The following is an 18,852-nucleotide window of genomic DNA, read 5'->3' as shown; positions in this document are numbered from 1 at the left end:
TGTCTTCTAAGACATCTCTACTAGTTGTATGTAGTAGTCGTTTCTGTAAATCTGACATTTGCAGTAAAACTTCTTTCCAAGTTCATGATTGGTGATGTTGTGATTTGCAATAGACTAGCCCAAGCGATTAGATTTTTTACTTTGGTCATTAGTGTTTACAGTAGTTGGCCAGAAGAGACAGGACTATCTGCTGAGAACTGCCTTTTAGGTGATAAGTGAATGGAGTAGTTGTGACAGTTATGGTTATGGTGAGCTCTGTGCTGTATGTTTCTCACCTGTGTCTTCTTCTTACTTTTATGAAGTATATTATAGTTTACTTTGCTGGATGATGTCATCAGTGATGTCATTTGAAAAGTTATCAGTGATGTTATAAGTGATGTCATTGACCATGTCATGAGTATTGTAGTATGTGAGGTCAGAAGCAGTGCATTGCACGATCAAAAGTTATAGTTAGCTCAGGTAACTATAACTGCTGAATTTCTATGGGTTTTTTTTCGTTTTTTTGTGTGAAAAAAACAGGCAATGATTTATTACTGACCGCCACTGGTGACCTTATTCATCGAGAGCCTTTTGGCAAGACATAACAAAACTGCCTTTAATACAACAGTATTTAGCAGCTTACTATACCAACACCACCCTACCCCAAATAAAATCACCATCCACTTCATCCCTCGCGCAGTCCAGAATACAGTACAGAGCCCTATATTAGAATTCACATTGTGAGGTGGCCCCATGTCCTGGGGTCGCCCCCTTTGCAGGGGTCGGGGATGATCGAAAGGGGGAAGGCACTACGGACGTATGTAACATTCTATACAGGAAGGCGGGGTTCTGCAGCATGAGGCGAGTGAGGAGAGAAATAGTGGTTCTGATGGAGCAAAGATTTTTTTTCTCTTTTTTTCAGGAGGAGGAGGAGGGAGGCATTTGCAGGATGCTTGAGCCAGGCCCTTTGCGGGGGCATGGCAGGGAGAACTTCCCACATTTCAACCACACATTGTCAGCGTCAGCCACTCGCCTAGGCCCATGGTGGCAGTTCCACTGTCATCTTCGGCCATCGATCTGAAAAACCTGAACATGGCCTCCAGCTTCACCAGGCAGCATACAAAGTTATCGAAGTCCACCCCCAAGTCGGTGTCGGAGTAACAAGCCACCAGCACCTGCATAATTTTGTTATTCAGCTTGAACCCCGCTGTCTCCAACACCATCCGCAGTTCATAAGAGCTCATGGTGCCGGAGCTATGGTTTTGTGTGTGTGAAATGTGAATCTAAGTATAGCATCCCTTTAACATTTGGTTTCTCCAATGAATTTCAACATTTTGTTATTTATATTTCCTAACTATAATGCCGCTGTTACCTCCAATTTTTTTAGTGAATTTAATTTCCCTCATGAAATAGCATACATTGTTTAAATGCATGTATCAACTTTCCCCATTATCTGGCAGGTTTTCCTGGTACAGTCCTAATCCTTTTTTGAGATCCTCTAATCAATGATTGCTGCATGTACCTAAGGCCTACTCCTTACTGTTATTGATATGGCCTTTTCTGTGGCAGCAACCAGGCACTGGAATGCTCTGCTTTTACCTTTCGGCCTGAGCCTAACCTGTTCATATTTTGAAAATAACTTTCCTCTTACCAAAGTGTTTGAATCTGTTGCTTTTTGTGTGTGTCTCTGTCACCTTAAGACCCTGTCCAGTAGCTGATAAACCCTGTCTGGGGGATGTTTCACTATGCAAATTTCACAAATAAAAAAAGAATAATAATCTTTGGTCATAGGAGGCCAAAGCTATTAAGGGTAAACAAATCACAGTTTCCTAAGGAGTGTGGCGTCACCTCTCTCAAACATATATAAACTATTCAACATTTGGAGCACAGGTGTGAAAATGAGTTGTGAGTGGTTTTCCCATAAGATCAGATTTGCATCTGTTCTAAACCAAACCATAAGCGGTGACATGAATGACGGCAGTTGTAACATAAACCAGGGACAGCTGCAGGTGTGGAGAGGTATCGAAAACATCTCTGCTCCTGACATTCAGTGATCCCTTTTTGAGAAAGCTGCACAGTTGTTTCTCATTTCCTCAAGTGATCTGGAAAGAAGATACCAAATGGAGCCTGCACTTAACACTTTCTTTGTGATTCTCATGTCATTAGTGAATGTGTTTGGAATACTCACCAGTGGCTTCATTGTGGTAGTTAATCTTCTAGACCTGGTTAAAGGCAGATGCCTGAGCACTTGTGATCTGATCTTAGTGGTACAAGGGGTTTCATGCTTTTTTTTTCACTGTATCCATGTAGGAAACATTTCTGTTTCTGCGTCATCAATAGAGATTTTTGATTTTCATTCCATGAATCCCATCATATTTCTCCTTCTAGCATGGACCAGCCTTTCAAGCTGTTGGCTTTCTTCTTATCTCTGTGTCATCTACTGCGTGAAGATTGTGGACTTCAATCACAACCTCTTCTTCCGGTTAAAACTGAGAATTACTACCGACATGCCTTGGGTTATTCTGATTTTAGTGGTAGGTTCCCTAACGTTCGTTTTGCCCTTCTACTGGGATTTATATGTAGACTCCTATTGGAATTCATCAGCGAATGTTACAGCTAATGCTACTGTTATAGGTGGTGGAAAAACATTGACACTTTATAACATATTAGGAAATGTTTTTGGATTCTGTTTGCCTCTTCTTCTTGAGATTGCTTCCATCACACTCATCCTCACGTCCCTCTGCAGACATGTTCGGCAGATGAAGGAAAATGTGTCGGCATTCAGTCAACCACGCCTGGATTCTCATTTTGAAGCAGCCAAAACGGTGGGATCTCTTCTATTGATCTCTACTTCATATTTACTGGCTGTATGTGTTGCACTATCTTCACCCATTAAGTGGGCAGACAGTATTTTGGTGCTCTCTGCTGCCCTTTCTGCCCCTGCACAATCCATCATCTTGATTCAAAGAAACAGTAAATTGAAGAAAGCTGATTTTCACACCTCGGAGGCAGTGAAAAAATGATCTGGATAAAATATCTCTGAGACAACCTTTATGTTCTGGATTCCATACACCATCAATTACAAAGCAAATATTTAATTCTGTTTATCTTTTTAATACAATAGTTGACACATTGTTGTTATTTTCCAATTGAATCCATTTGGACTCTGAACTAAAGCCAGCTGCAATTCAAAACAGATTGTTTTAATTAATGGAGAAATGTACCAGCTCTCCGGGATTGACAATACTAATGGAATCTAGGAGCACCTTTCAGCAGGACTGATATAGTATCACCAGGCAGAACAGTACTTCTCTTCAGGACTAATGCACCAGTAATGGAAATTAGCATCACCTCTTTTCAGAGCTTCTATACCTGTAATGGAGACACCCATAATGGACACAAGCAACACTTCATAGCAGGGTGGATCTGCTAGTAAGTGGTAGTACTAGCACTTCTCAGATGGCCTGCTACATATGACAGAACATTAACAAAACTTCTCATCAAAGCCCTTACAAATAATACATTGTTCCATTACTTTTCAGCATGTTGTTTATACATCAGTTGGACTCCCTCAAAACTTCTCAGCAGGGCCTATGCTCTAGGAATGCACAGGAGAAACAATTGTCATAAGAGACTGTATGGTACTACTGCATAGTATCAGTACCTCTAGGCATGGTTGATATCCATTTACTGAACTGTACATGCACATCTAAGCCAGGAGGTGGATATTGTGTTGCTAGATAATTTAATCTGACCCCCAATTTAACATGTGGAAATACCACCGTTCCAATTCAAGAAATTTACAATATTTGAACAATAAACCCCTTTGTAAAACCAACTGCTTTTATTTGTATTTTTAATATAACTTCTGCGCAGCATCAGAGCGCAGAAGTTTTTTCACTTTAGTCGCACTTGTAAGGCTGGTGTAATGGCGTAACTAGCAATTTTACTATTGCTCTGGCTACCTTAACACAATCCACCTTAAATTAGGATCACCCTTAGTTGCTGGATATTATTATCCACAGCCCAAAGGTTCACAATACCACTGATTTCTATCTGAAATCAATTGTGAATTTGGAGATTTGACAGCTCCATTACAAATGTTCTGCCTGCTTCATATTGCCTTACTGTTCACCAGACCCATAGGCCAAGCTGTGTAGGAAGGCAGTTTTCTGCTTCTGCTGAAAAGTCTAGATTTAGGCCATCCCTCTGTTCAGAGTGTAGGCAGACTGCATTATCACCACATATAAATTGCCCTCACGGTATCATGTACCCTGCACCAGACACAACTGCAATGCTTCCAGCATAAAATAACTTCAGCCTATCAAGGCCTTACATCCAGAAGGGTTTTGTTTCCTTTCAGATCAATGCTAGCATGCCCTGTCTTCCATCTGAGGAATACTGATTCTCCTATTTTTTAATACCTTTTTGTTGTACTTTTAAAGTGTGTGCAGATGTTGATTGGAATCTTGTGTGATAAGGGCTAGTGCCACAATCATATTTAAGAGGGATATTTTCCTAACTTAGTTTTACTTTCAAACTAGCTGGGGAGAGTGAGGGGCTCCTTGTAAAATACTGACAGACTTATTATTAAATAAAATGTGGCTTTTACGCTAGAATGTAAATAATCTTGTTTTGTTCCACATAGACTTGGATTCTGTAATGTTATTGCTTCACAGTGTTTTCACATTTTCAATGTTCTACAAGCAAAATGCGTTAAATCTAATATATACTTTCAGTATATGTTGTAAACAAATTATGTCTGAAAAGCAGAGCATTTGAAAGAATAAAACAACGTAAAAGCTACAAGACTTATCCTTTTCGAACTACTTTCAACATGGATGAAACATTAGGTGGCATGAATTTTAGCTGGGAAATTGTAAATATATTTGAAAAAGGATTAATCTGTATGAAAATATAATTAGAAAGCCGGACTTGGTGACAGTAATATAAATGCAGGAGTGGTAATAGACTTATTTAATGTGGCTGTGTATTTTGCTATGCATGATTGGCAAAATTTGGTAATTGTTTTAGAGAAAGAGCAATACAAGTAATTAAAAAGAATTGATTAAAAATTCCAGCTATTTCTTATTGGGGATATTGCATTGGGAGTGGATTTACTTTTTCTTACTCTTCAAGAGGACTGACTGTATTGAGCACTCGCAGATCTGAGTTTGAACCACAGATCATACACAACTTGACCTAGGTAGGGTTCACTTGTATTTGAATTTGGCGACTGTGCTATCTATTTTTGGTGGTCTTTTCAGATTTCTGTCTGCCTTTAGTGTGTCTGCTCCCCAGTGGCACTTCAGATGGACCAACGGGCCCAGAATGTTAGACTTGTGTTGGCATCAGGTTCTCCTTTGCAAGTGTACTCTCAATGCAGATTTCCCCTGTCTTGATACATGTTGTGATCTTTTCTAGTGTTTACATGTTCAGTGGCACCTCTAAGGTGCTGCAGAAGGTGTTCAGCACTGCAAATCTCATTTGAATGTGGCAGCCATCTTAGCTGTGGCTAACATCCAATCTGCAAATCTTACACTGTCAGAGAAACAACCATTTTGACATCAGTGAAGTGTCCTCTGACTTTATTTATGACATAAACCATCCACAGCTGTTTGTACAACCCTTACAATTATTTCATTCAAACAAAATTGTGACAAAGTTATGCGCCACTGATCACAACATCCTCAAATTACTATATTCAAGGATACATCCTGAGTCTCACACTTGAGGTCTCAGTACAGTAGAGATGACCTTTCAGGTTGAGTCTTTGCACTATATCAAGAACCAATTACATAACAGTAGATCTTTCGAAATTCAATAAAAAATCCTGAAATCATTTGTGTGCAGGTCTGGGTGGTCCCCTAACCTAAAACATACGAAGAGGTTCTGCTTTTACGGATTCAAGGTTAACCTGCACCAAGACAAGACTTGGGCCCAGATTTACAAAAGTTTACAAAAGTGTCAAACAATGCACTGAAGCAACCAAAGTTGCTGCATTGCTTGAGAGAAAGAGAGCAAGAAAGCATGATACCTACTGAGATAATCTGCTCTCTCCGAAGCGCAGAGGGACAATCGGGCTGCCTAGTGCCATACATACAACTTTGCACCATAGTGCAAAGGTGTCTGCATTATGTCTAACATCAGTTTTGAACTGGAAGTGTACCCTTCCAGTGAAAAATACTATGCTTAGACTAACTTTAAAACTTTTCCCACTTTGAATGTGTGCTGTACAGTGCAGCACAAATGAAAGTGGGAAAAGGTAGGAAAAATAAAACCATTTCTCCTTCAAGGTGAAGTTATTTTTGGGGGCAAAATCCTGCCTTCTATTGCATCGAAAACCATGGGTGGTTGCATGGGAATGCCCATGTGCCATCCATGGAATGCCCACTTGAGATAGAATAATGCAAAACAGCACTTTAGACTTCTTTGTGTTACTTTGAGGGAACTTTCCAGTGCCAAACAACTTTTGTAGTGGCAGGTAAAGCCATATAACACATTTTGCATGTTTGTGTCACTTTTGTGATGCCAAACCAGCACAAAATGTTAGAAAAATCTGTGCCTATGCACCCATTGTATTAATCAGCAAAACGACATTAGTCTAAAAGTTCAACCTATGGCTCCTAGTACTTAGTCCTCACTGTCTACTAAGAATATGTTTCCTATCTAATAATTCCCTTTCTCCAAGGTACTCCTTTGTCTTTTGTTTATATCAGCATTTGGATCAGTTTCCTCTAATTCTTCTGTGAGTTTCTATCAATGTTTTGTTTGTTTGTTTTAATCACTTTTATTCGATTTTTGAAAATCATAAAAAGACACAGGATACAATTCATGGATTACACACAAAATATAAAAAAGACAATATCAAAGAATATGTACGTAATATATATACATAATGGATCGTAAATCATATCATCAGGGAGACGATTTTTAAAGTGATATGTGCATAATCACTGTCTTTTCATCCATCCATTCTTTTTTTGGCTTTTTCTTGCATGGCATGTTCACTTTATTACTGTTTGTGTGTTGCATAAATTCCTTACACATTGACTCCAAGTTAAGCCTGACTGAGACATTTGTGCCAAACTACCAGAGGCTTAAGCACAGTTTAATTTAGTGACTTTTGTGTTTCGCACGGACAAGGATTGTTGTTGTTGCCTGAATGGGAGTTTCCCAATGCCACCCCATCAATCAATAACCCAGTTTCCTACAAAAAGTATCTGCATTAGGTGCAAACATTACTTTATGTCATCTGAAAATGATAATCATGTGCCTCCAGTCTTTAATTGTAGCTGGTTGGGTGATTGTGGGACAGGGCCTGACTGGGAGCCACAACCGGCCCTGGGAAAGTGCTCTGCCGCCCCCCCTCAACCCCCTCCCCTCGGGGCGGTTGGAGGCGCTGCTGAGCTCTTTCCCGGGGCCTGTTTTCGGCTGATTTTGCAGCTATGCTGCAAAACGGCCCTGTAACAAAAATGACACCCAGCGGCCCAAAACCGGCCCCCACCCGTGGGGCCCACCAGGGGATTGACCGGTGCCCGCTACGGCCAGTCCGGCCCTGATGTGGGGCCCACAGGAACCCCTTTTTCAGTGACCAACACTTATTGTTCGTGTATAGATTTTAAGCCAGTGTAAGAGAGAAACACACAGAGAAGGGTCAAGAAGTAGAAAGAGAAAGACGGAGATTCAGTGACAAATCAAGAAATCAGGCATGAAAAAGAACCTACATGAGTGAGATTAAGAGGCAATGAGTGTCTGGCTGTCAAGTGATGAGGCATGAAGTGGATTAAAGACTATACAGCCTTGGCATTGGGCACCCCAATCTTCAATAGCAACAGCTGAATTCTTCTGAAATAAGCTTTGTCCACCAGCAATTATTCTTTTACAAATTAAGCACTGCAGCATCTCAGAGTATTGTTGCTCATCTCAAACAATACAAACACCTTCCTGTCTGGACTTCACACTCTAGTATGTGTTCAGTATGGCTGTGCCTCTGTAAGCAGGATCTTACTAAACATGAGAAATGTAATCTTAGGAAACAGGCCCATGATTGTGAAGCACCTCTGCCCCTCTATATCTATCTGGAAATTCTTTCACATTTTGCAGAGAGGAGGCAGTTCCAATAACAGCATCTTCTGCACATATGGCCTTTTTTTAAACAGTCTTTTACCTGTTGACTGACTCTCCAATGATCCAGATCAAGTAACGGGCATCCATCTCCGGGGGTATAAGGAGTTAATTCAGTTCCTCAACTTTCTCCTAGCGTGTTTCCTGTGTGCATCATGCTCTAGCAGTAAGACTATATAACATGTCATAGAGACCAAAACCTCCTATATCACAAGGGAGATTTAATACTTCTTAATTTAACTCTGTCAATTTCAATTGAATTTCAATACAATAATATTTATTGTTTGATTTGAAGCAAAATTGGCACACAAACGTTTAAAAGTATATTAAAGATTTTACATCAATTTTATATTTTAAAACAATTACATGAGTTCTTAAAATGGATTTAAATGATGATTTCAGGCCGTTTTCCTTCTTAAAAAGAATTAATATAGGAAATTGTCTGGGGAGGGGGCCTAGTCGAAGTAAACACTCCTCACTTCCGTGGTGAATTACTCACAATAATCTCATACAGAAGCAATGCTAAAAAAATGCCACAAAAAAGACTTCAGCAAGATAAACTACTTGCTCTAGACCAAAACAAAGCATGTCTGCTGATCTAGCTTAATTTATCATTCGGGTTCAACACAGTTAACCATGAAATGCTGCTAGAAGTCCTGGAGAACAGGATGGTTTTTTCTGGGATCGTTCTTGAATGCTTCAAGTCCTACTTGAGGAACAGATCACAAAGATTTCTGGTGAATAAGAACTTGTACATCATTCACCATCCAGAAAGGGGTTCCGAAAGGATCAACCCTCCCCCTGTTACAATTTAATTTATATGTGGACCCGCTAACCAACATACTCCACCGTGCCAACATGCTTTTGCACATGTACGCCAATGAGACTCAGATTTACATTAAGATCTCCTCCTTAGAGGAGATCAGAACAATAAACATAGCTCTACCGGCAACGATGCAATGACTAACAAGCAATCAGCTTAAACTAAACACAGAAAAACAGAATTCCTCCTAATTTCCCTCACCAAAAGCCCGCCCATTATAAAAGAATGGACCAATTTGATCATCACACTCAATTGATCATTGTAGATTCAACCAAATCTCTAGGAATAACGCTAGACCAAAGCCTAAACATGCAGTCACACATTAACAATCTGGCTAAAAGTGCAAGATTTGACCTGAGCTACATTAAGAAATTGAAACCTTTCATCGAAACGGCGGACCTCAAATGGCAATCCAAGCATTAGTAATTTTGAGGATTGAATACAGATGCACAACACTCGCTGGGCTCCCCAAAATTGCAACAGCAATGCTAAAAGCCTGCCTCAACGCAGCAACAAGGCTCATAATGAGGTCAAAAAAATTCATCCACATCTCTCCTCATCTGAAAGCACTGAATTGGCTACCTTATGAAGCCCAAATTCAGCTCAAACTGGCGCGCATTCACACAAAGCTCTACACTTCAAGCCACCAAGATACCTAGCGTAGAAACTGGTGATCTCTGGGGGTAACGGAAAATCAAGGACCGCCAGAGACCTAGTGCTGAAACCACTGATTTTCCGCAAATTTTTTTTTTACAACAGAGCGTTCTCAGGTGCTGCACCGAGAATATGGAAAGCGCTACCTCCAAACATCAGAAAGCTAACCAACCATGCAAGATTCAAGGAAGAAACCAAGACTTTCTTAATTAGTAAATTCCTACCGTAAGCATTACAGCACATCCTCATATGGTTCGTCCAAATACTCTTGCTCAAGGACACAAGACTTTCTTCCCTTGAGGTCATCGTCCCTCTAATCTTACAGCCTGCGTACGTACTAAAGCAGTTATCAAAAGAAATAGATGCGTTATCTCTGAACTGGACTGGAATATATTAAATGCTATACAGGAATCTGTACCAAAAAAGTTACCATGTTCTGAACTGTTAAGCGCTCTGATTCCCTATGGGGTCAAGTTCGCGCTATACAAAACACTGAATAAATAAATAAATAAGTCAATCCTGATTGGCTAACTGGTCGGCAGCAGCATAAACTATATGTTGTGGCAGCTATTACAGAGCTCACTAACATGGCGCAGTAAAAACATAATGAAATACATAGTAGGCCCGGGCCGAGGTTTTTATTCCGCCAGCAGAATCGAAGGAATTGTGGTAACTGCGCAATAACTCAGAATTACTGATTAACTGAAATTCTGCAGCTCCGTTGGCATATTTAAATTATGGAGTGCTTTCTAAACTTTGAAAACCACTCTATACCACTCTGCATCCTTGCATATTCTGCCTTGAATAAACTTTAGAAACCACTGCATATATCACTCGCCTGTGCCTGTGTAAACATTTGACATGCACTGAGTGATATGCTAAACTTTAGACACCACTGCATACCAGTGAATCGGCACCGTTGCATTTTCTGCAGTGATTTAAACTTCATATGATGCAAGGGCAATGAGTGGTATCTGGCTGCACTATTTTCATAGTGCAAAATGTACCCTCACATCCATTGTTTAACACCAGAGTTCATTTTATGCTGTGAAAATAGTGCCAAATGCCCACTCTGCCACATCAAAGAATTATCTATATCACTAATCTAGCCTCTATACTGACACATGCCCCCTGCTGATGTATGTGTACTGTAGTGCTTTGCGACAGTCTAAGCTGTTCATTGAAATTTCAATCCACAGTGATGGCTGAATATAGTTCTGTTTTATGACATGCTGACCAGTTTCCTTAGACCTCTCTCCTTGTTATGAATGCCTGTAGTAGTAGATTGCAATAAATTAATCTGTTCACTACACCTTTCTCTTTAGTGATGGCTCAATGTACTAGACTTTTACAACAGACTCACCTCAATGCTCATACTTTTGCCCAGGATGAAGAGTAATTTGACTAATGGGTTGTTACATAGGGGCCTGTCTTCTAAGACATCTCTACTAGTTTGATGTAATAGTGCTTTGTGTAAATCTGACATTTGCAGTAAAACTTCTTTCCAAGTTCACGATTAGTGATGTTGTGATTTGCAATAGACTAGCCTAAGCGATTAGATCTTTTACTTTGTTCATTAGTGTTTACAGTAGTGGGCCAGAAGAGACAGGACTATCTGCTGAGAACTGTCTTTTAGGTGATAAGTGAATGAAGTAGTTGAGAGGGTTATGGTGAGCTCTGTGCTGTATATTTCTCACTTGTGTCTTCTTCTTACCTTTTATGAATTATATTATAGTTTACTTTGCTGGATGATGGCATCAGTGATGTCATTTGAAATGTTATTAGTGATGCCATAAGTGATGTCATTGCATGAGTAATGTAATATGTGAGGTCAGAAGCAGTACATTGCACGAGCATAAGTTACAGTTAGCTCAGCTCAGGTAACTAGAACTGCTGAATTTCTATGGTTTTGTGTGTGTGAAATCTGAACCTAAGTATAGCATCTCTTTAACATTTGGTTTCTCCAATGAATTTCAACATTTTGTTATTTTTATTTCCTAACTATAAGCCCCTGTTACCTCCAATTTTTTCAGTGAATTTCATTTCCCCCATTAATAGCATACGTTGTTTAAATGCATTTGGCAATGTTCCCCATTATCTACCAGGTTTTCCTGGTACAGTACTAATCATTTTTTGAGATCCTCTAATCAATAATCGCTGCATGTACCCAAGGCCTACTCCTTACTGTTATTAATAGGGCCTTTTCTGTGGCAGCAACCAGGCACTGGAATGCTCTGCTTTTACCTTTCGGCCTGAGCCTAACCTGGTCATATTTTGAAAATAATTTTCCTCTTCCCAAAGTGTTTAAATCTGTTGCTTTTTGTGTGTGTCTCTGTCACCTTAAGACATTGTCCAGTAGCTGATAAACCCTGTCAGGGGGATGTATCACTATACAAATCTCACAAATAAAAAAATAATAATAATCTTTGGTCATAGGCGGCCAAAGCTGTTAAGGATAAAAAGATCACAGTTTCCTAAGGATTTTGGCGTCACCTCTCTTAAACATATATAAAATATTCAGCATTTGGAGCACAGGTGTGAAAATGAGTAGTGAGTGGTTTTCCCGTAAGATCAGATTTGCATCTATTCTAAATCAAACCATAAGCAGTGACATGGATGACGGCAGCTGTAACATAAACCAGGGGCAGCTGCCGGTGTGGAGAGGTATCGAAAACATCTCTGCTCCGGACATTCCGTGAACCCTTTTGGTGAAAGCTGCACAGTTGTTTCTCATTTCTTCAAGTGATCTGGAAAGAAGATACCAAATGGAGCCTGCACTTAACACTTTCTTTGTGATTCTCATGTCATTAGTGAATGTGTTTGGAATACTCACCAGTGACTTAATTGTGGTAGTTAATCTTCTAGACTTGGTTAAAGGCAGATGCCTGAACACTTGTGATCAGATCTTAGTGGTACAAGGGTTCTCATGCTTTTGTTTTCACTGTATCCATGTAGGAAACATTTCTGTTTCTGCGTCAGCAAAGGAGATTTTTGATTTTAATTCCATGAATCCCATCATAATTGTGCTTCTAGCATGGACCGGCCTCTCAAGCTCTTGGCTTACTTCTTGTCTCTGTGTCTTCTACTGCGTGAAAATTGTGGACTTCAATCATCGCCTCTTCTTCCGGTTAAAGCAGAGAATCTCTAAAGACATGCCTTGGCTTCTTCTAATTTTAGTGGTAGGTGCCCTAATGTTCGTTTTGCCCTTCTACAGGGATTTATATGTAGAGTCCTATTGGAATTCATCAGCGAATGTTACAGCTATTGCTACTGTTATAGGTGGTGGAAAAACATTTACACTTTCTATCATATTAGGAAATGTTTTTGGATTCTGTTTTCCTCTTCTTCTTGAGATTCCTTCCATCACACTCATCCTCACGTCCCTCTGCAGACATGTTCGGCAAATGAAGGAAAATGCGCCGGCATTCAGTCAACCAAGTCTGGATTCTCATTTTGGTGCAGCCAAAATGGTGGGATCTCTTCTATTGATCTCTACTTCATATTTACTGGCTGAATGTGTTGCACTATCTTTACCCAGTAAGTGGGCTAGCTGGATTTTGGCACTCTTCTCTGCCCTTTCTGCCCCTGCACAATCCATCATCTTCCTTCAAAGAAACAGTAAATTGAAGCAAGCTATCTCCAAGATTTTCACACCTCGGAGGCAGTGAAAAAAGTGATCTGGAGAAAATATGTCTGAGACATACTTTATGTTCTGGATTCCATACCTATTCCAAACTCACCTTCAATTACAAAACAAATATTTTATTCCTTCCTTTTTTAACACAATGGTTGATAAATTGTAGTGATTTTCCAACTATAGCCAGCAACTGCAATTCAAAATAGATTGCTTTAATCAATTAATCAATGGAGAAATGTACCAGCTCTCTGTGATTGACACTCAGCACAATCACACCCTGTGATTGCTTCTCAGTAGACTGCTTTACTAATGGAATCTAGGAGCACCTCTCAGCAAAGCTGATATAGTATCATCCGGCAGTACAGTACTTCTCTACAGGACTTATGCACCAGTAATGGAAATTAGCACCATTTCTTTTCGGAGCTTCCATACCTGTAATGGACACAAGCAACACTTCCTAGCAGGGTGGATCTGCTAGTAAGTGGCAATACTAGCACTTCTAAGATGGCCTGCTCCATATTACAGAACATTTACAAAACTTTTCATCATAGCCCATAAAAATAATACATTGTTCCATTACTTCTCAGCATGTTGATTATACATCTGTTGAACTCCATCCAAACTCCATCAAGCTCTGGCTACCTTAACACAATCCACTTAAAATTAGGATTACCCTTGGTTGCAGGACAGTATGATCCACACCCCAATGTTCATATTGCCACTGATTTCTAGCTGCAATCAATTGCACATTTGCAGATTTGACATCTCCATTATAAATGTTCTGCCAGCTTCATATTGTCTTACTGTCCACCAAACCGATTGGCCAAGCTGTGTAGGAAGGCGGGCTGCTGCATAGTCTAGATTTAGGCCACCCATCTGTGCAGAGAGCTGGCATCCTGCATTATCACCACATATCAAATGCCCTCGTCTCATGCACCCTGCACCAAACACATCAGAGATGGTTCCAGCATAAATTAACTCCAGCCTATCAAGCCCTTACAACCAGAAGGGTTTTATGATGCCTTTGAACATCATGCTAGCGTGCACTGTCTTCCATCTGATGAATACTGAGTCTCCTATTTTTTTAATAACATTAATAACATTTTGTTGTACTCTCATAGTTGTGTGTAGATGTTGATGGGAATCTTGTGAGGAAAGGGCTGGTGGCACATTTAAGAGTGATATTTTCTCAATGTTAGTTTTACTTTCAAACTAGGTGGGCAGAGTGAGGGGCACCTCGTAAAATACTGACAGACTCATTATTAAATAAAATGTGGCTTTTACGATAGAGTGTAAATAATCTTGTTTTGTTCGACATATGCCTGGATTCTATCATGTAACTGCTTCACAGTGTTTTCACATTTTCAATGTTCTAATATACACTTTCATTGTATGTTCTAAGCAAATTATGTCTGAAAAGCAGCGTGTTGGAAAGACTAAAACAATGTGAATGCTACAAGACTTATCCTTTTCGATCTACTTTCAACATGGATTAAACATTAGATACCATGAATTTAAAATGAGAAATTGTAAATATATTTGAAAAAGGATTCATCTGTATGAAAATGGAATTAGAAAGCCCGACTTGGTGACAATCATATAAATGCAGGTGTAATGTGATTGTGAATTTTTCTATGCTTGATAAGGAAAGTTGGTAATTGTTTTAGAGAAAGAGGAATAAAATAATTCAAAATAATTGATTAAAAAGTCCAGCTATTTCTTATTGGGGATATTGCATTGGAAGTGGAATTACTTGTTCTTACTCTTTAAGAGGACTGACTACATTGAACACTCGCAGATCTGAGTTTAAACCACAGATCATACACAATTTGACCTAGGTAGGGCTCACGTGGATTTGAATTTGACGACTGTGCTGTTTTTGATGGTATTTTCAGATTTCTGTCTGCCTTTAGTGTGTCTGCTCCCCATTGGCACTTCAGATTGACCAACTGGTCCAGAATGTTACACTTGTGTTGTCATCAGGTTCTCTTTTGCAAGTGTACTCTCGGTGCAGATCACCCCTGTTTTCAAACATGTTATGATGATTTCTAGTGTTTACATGTTCAGTGGCACCTCTAAGGTGCTGCAGAAGGTGTTCAGCACTGCAAATCTCATTTGAATGTAGCAGCCATCTTAGATGTGGCTAGCATCCAATCTGCAAATCTTACACTGTCAGAGCAACAACCATTTTGACATCAGTGAAGTGTCCTCTTTGACTTTATTTATGACATAAACCAATCCCAGCTGTTTTAACAACCCTGACAATTATTTCATTCAAACAAAATTGTTACAAAGTTCTGCTCCACTGGTCACAACATCCTCAAAATACTATATGCAAGGATACATCCTGAGTATCACACTTGAGGACTCAGTATAGTAGAGATGTCCTTCCAGGTTGAGTCTTTGCACTATATCAAGAACCAATTAGCATAACATAACAGTGGAACTTTTTTAATTCAAGTCAAAATCGAGAAATCATTTGTGTGTAGGTCTGGGCGGTCCCCTAACCTAAAACATACAAAGAGGTTCTGCTTTTACGGATTCATGGTTAACCTGCACCAAGACAAGACTAGGGCCCAGATTTACAAAAGTGTCAAACAATGCACTACAGCAACCAAAGTTGCTGCACAGCATTGCTTGAAAGGAAGAGAGCAGGAAAGCACCATACCTACTGAGATATGACACTAATCTGCTCTCTCCGAAGCCCAGAGGGACAATCTGGCTGCCTAGTGCCATACACACACCTTTGCGCGATAGTGCAAAGGTGTCTGCATTATGTCTAACATCGGTTTTGATCTGGAAGGGCACCCTTCCAGTGAAATATACTATGCTTAGACTAACTTTAAAACTTTTCCCACTTTGAATGTGTGCTGTACAGTGCAGCACATATGAAAGTGGGAAAAGTTAGCAAAAATAAAATCATTTCTCCTGTTTGAACCTCCTTCAAGGTGAAGTTATTTTTGGGGGCAAAGCCCTGCCTTCTATTGCATCAAAAACCATGGGTGGTTGCATGGGAATGCCCACGTGCCACCCATGGAATGCCCACTTGAGATAGAGTAATGCAAAACAGCACTTTAGACTTCTTTGTGTTACTTTGAGGGAACTTTCCAGTGCAAAAGAACTTTTGTAGAGGAAGGTAAAGCCATATAACACATTTTGCACGTTTGTGTCACTTTTGCGATGCCGAACCAGCACAAAATGTTAGAAAAATCTGTGCCTCCATTGTATTAATCTGCAAAAATAGATCACTCTAACAGTTCAGCCAGTGGCTCCTAGTACTTAGTCCTCACTGTCTACTAAGAATATGTTTCCCATCTGATAATTCCCTTTCTCCAAGGTACTCCTTTGTCTTTTGTTTATATAAGCATTTGGAGCAGTTTCCTCCAATTCTTCTGTGAGTTTCTATCAATGACCATGTATAATTTACTTGCCCAAGCCCGTTCCAGTTTCTCACTTATCTTACTATCAAACCTAGATCTCTGCAAGCTTACGCAGCATGATTCCCACTCTTCATTGAATCAATCACCACAGGCACTTTCTAGGCGCCATAGAAACTGCTATACACAACACTGTCTGTAGTCATGCCACTATTTCAAGCCATGAAACTCTAAAAGTCACTAGATTACCAAGTCATTTCTGTTTTACATATAATACGTCTAAATGTGCATTTAAGTTACATCTTACTATAAATTTTAGCGGTCTGAAAAGTTCTGTAAAAATATTTAAATTGATTTAGCTTAAATTTAGAATTACTGGACAACAATTAAAGGTGTTATGCACTTTCTTCCATCCTGCATCCATTAGAGGTTCTAGGGGCTGAACTGGGTCACCAAAGCAACCCTGGTGAAATGCACATCCTTTGCCTACTTGCATAATTTCTCTCTTTTCATCCATCCATTCTCTCTTTGGGCTTTTTCATTTCAACGTTTATAGCCCACCATTTACAACGCATGCCATTACAACGCAAGTCGTTACAACAACGCGTTGTTACATCACATGCCATTACAATACAAGACGCTACAACGACTTTCTGTAGGGGGCAGAAGGTGTTGGATTTGTTGGCTTTAATCCAACACCTTCCCTACTGTTGCACACACTGGAGTTGGAATAGTAAATTACAGTTTCAGAATCTTGGCATTGTTATGTTCTAACGATCTGGTGCCTGCAGCCTATTTGCTGGGTCACATGACTAAGTGTAGTTAGCAGTTGGTCTTTGTGCATTCCTCACAGAGAGCTACACAATAGAGAGCCTGAATATTGGTAGGATTGGCCATCCAACCCAGGACGGGATGGAGTTGAGATTTGGACAGACCTACTTGCACTTCAAAGACCCTGTCTCAAACCACACGCAAAACATTTCACACAAGTCTATCGTGACTGCAGATAGACTAGGACCAGTGCAGAAAGGCAAGAAATTCTAAACACCTCTGTGGGGGGAAATCTCAAAAATCTTCTTCCATTTCAAGGATAGAACCAAATATAACAATAGGACCCTCAGACCCACTCTTCAAATCACTTCTAGTCCTGTGTAAGACTCAGAAGAAGGACTGCTCTGCTGCCCTGCTGCTGGAAGGACTGTCCTGTTGCCCTGCTGCAAGAAAGACTGCTCTGCTTCATTAGGAAGGAAGAATGGACCTGCTCCTCAAACCCAGAACCACCAGAGGGACTCCAAGGGCTAGCCTACTGACCTTCTGTTCTGAGCTACAGGGACAGAGCAAGCTCCTAAGACCTGGCAAAACCCCCAAAACGGTCCTAGGATGTTTATTTCCAGTCCAGGGAGGACCTGGTCTGGCAGTTTGGGCAGGACTCTTACCATTTGCACAGGGTCAAGACTGATTTGCATGTGGCTGGGTTCAAACTGGAATGGTATGGGGAGCAGAAAAAACAATGGATTTAGGCCCAGATCTCTGTACTGGGGTGAATGTATGACATTGTTCTGTATTCTGTCCATCAATTGTTTTTTTATTGCATTTGTCACCCCGAGTGTGATAGGTATGCCCAAGCGTGGGTCCCATGCTCTCCATGCCACTGGAGTCAAGCTATCCTGGCTGATGAGGGCTGAAAGCCCGAAACCGGTCCTAGGATGCTTGTTTCCAGTCCAGGGAGGACCTGACCTGGCAGTTCGGACTGGACTGTTCCTTTTGGACATAGGGTCAAGACTGGTTTTCAAATGGCTGGGTTCCAACTGGAATGCCATGGGGAGCAATAAAACGATGGATTTAGGCCCAGATCTCTGTACTGGGGTAAATGTATGACATTGTTCTGCATTCTGTCAATCAATTGTTCATTTTGCATGTGAAACTTTGAAATAAGCATGTGTTGCCTTTTCTGAAGAAACCCACTCTAGATCCAAAAACTCTTGCGAAGTATTGCCCTGTTTCACATCAGCCTTACCTGGCCAAGCTGTTAGAGAATTATGTCTATTTGCAGATAGCTGAGTATATTGTAACTAACCATATTCTTCGTCCAACCTTTCAGCACGTAGAGCTTACAGTTCTTTCTAGGGCGTAACCGGTCCCAGGATGCTTGTGTTCTGGTTCAGGGAAACATGGACTGGCAGTTCAGGCTGGACTGTTCCCATGAGGAGCAGGGTCAAGACTGATTTGGATGTGGCTGGATCCAAACTGAGAAT

The sequence above is a fragment of the Lissotriton vulgaris genome, chromosome 12, assembly GCF_964263255.1.
Source record: "Lissotriton vulgaris chromosome 12, aLisVul1.2, whole genome shotgun sequence".
In the NCBI taxonomy this organism is placed as follows: Eukaryota; Metazoa; Chordata; class Amphibia; order Caudata; family Salamandridae; genus Lissotriton; species Lissotriton vulgaris.
The sequence above is the reverse complement of the archived record's forward strand: the minus strand, read 5'-3'. Positions refer to the sequence as shown.